Source organism: Arvicola amphibius, chromosome 3, assembly GCF_903992535.2.
Source record: "Arvicola amphibius chromosome 3, mArvAmp1.2, whole genome shotgun sequence".
Taxonomy (NCBI): Eukaryota; Metazoa; Chordata; class Mammalia; order Rodentia; family Cricetidae; genus Arvicola; species Arvicola amphibius.
Window position 1 is genome coordinate 81,709,444 of NC_052049.1, and position 1,023 is coordinate 81,710,466.

General features: G+C 37.6%; 1 pseudogene; it reads left to right on the plus strand.

Annotated features, from left to right (window-relative positions):
• The first annotated feature begins 404 nt into the window (after positions 1-404).
• LOC119808860 lies at positions 405-558 on the plus strand (annotated as a pseudogene).
• Positions 559-1,023: the final 465 nt, after the last annotated feature.

Below are 1,023 nucleotides of genomic sequence, written 5' to 3' on the forward strand. Positions count from 1 at the left end.
AGATTAAATTTCATGCTTGTGAATGGTTTACCTAAAAGACCTCCTGAAGATGCAGGTGTATGGTTTCAACTTTGTTTATAGTCTAATTCTTTCTAAAGCTAATGAGTATGACTCTCGATATTGTTCTCAGAGTAACTTGCTTCTTGCATTTCCTGCTGGTCTAGCCGCTTTTCTGTTCATGTGAAAAAACACTCGGGTGAATTCATTTGAAGAAATGAAAGATTGAGTTTTGCTTCCCCGTTTCAAAAAAGATTGAATTCATCATGATAGAAAAAACACAGCAACAAGCATGGAAAGCATGCCACAGGAGCCAGAAGTGGCTAATTACTTTCTTATAAAAATATAAGAAGCTCTTTGCCTTTCCTCCACCATCGTTCACTGTCTGCCTGCCTTGGCTTCTCACCATGTCTTCTCACAAGACTTTCAGAATCAAGCGATTCCTGGCTAAGAAACAAAAGCAAAATCATCCTATTCCTCAGTGGATTCAGATGAAAACTGGCAACAAACAGGTACAACTCCAAGAGAAGACACTGGAGGAGAATGAAGCTGGGTCTGTAAGAAGTCAACAATGGCAACACAGTTTATGCTGAATCGTGGTCCTCGATGAGTGTTTTAATATGGAGTTCAACATTTTCAACCTGAATCTTGATCATGTTTAAGTTGGGAGTGGTTTCTCCAGTAATAAAATGTAGAACCTTTTGAACTGCAAATTATATGTATGTATGTATATATATATACACATATATATATATATATATATACATATATATATATATATGAAGGAGGAGAAGGGGAGGGAGGGAAGGAGGGAGGGAGAGAGGGGGGTTAGAGAGAGGCTATAAGCTCTAACTTCTAATGATTCCATAACATCCACAACAGAAGTATCAACTAGAAACCAAGTGTTTAGGTACATGAGCCCTTAATGACATTTCTGCTTCAAACTATCACAGTTATGGTTTAAATATTCTCCCCAAAATGCTATGTTGGAAAAATGCTCTTCAGATCATACACCAGTGATACTGG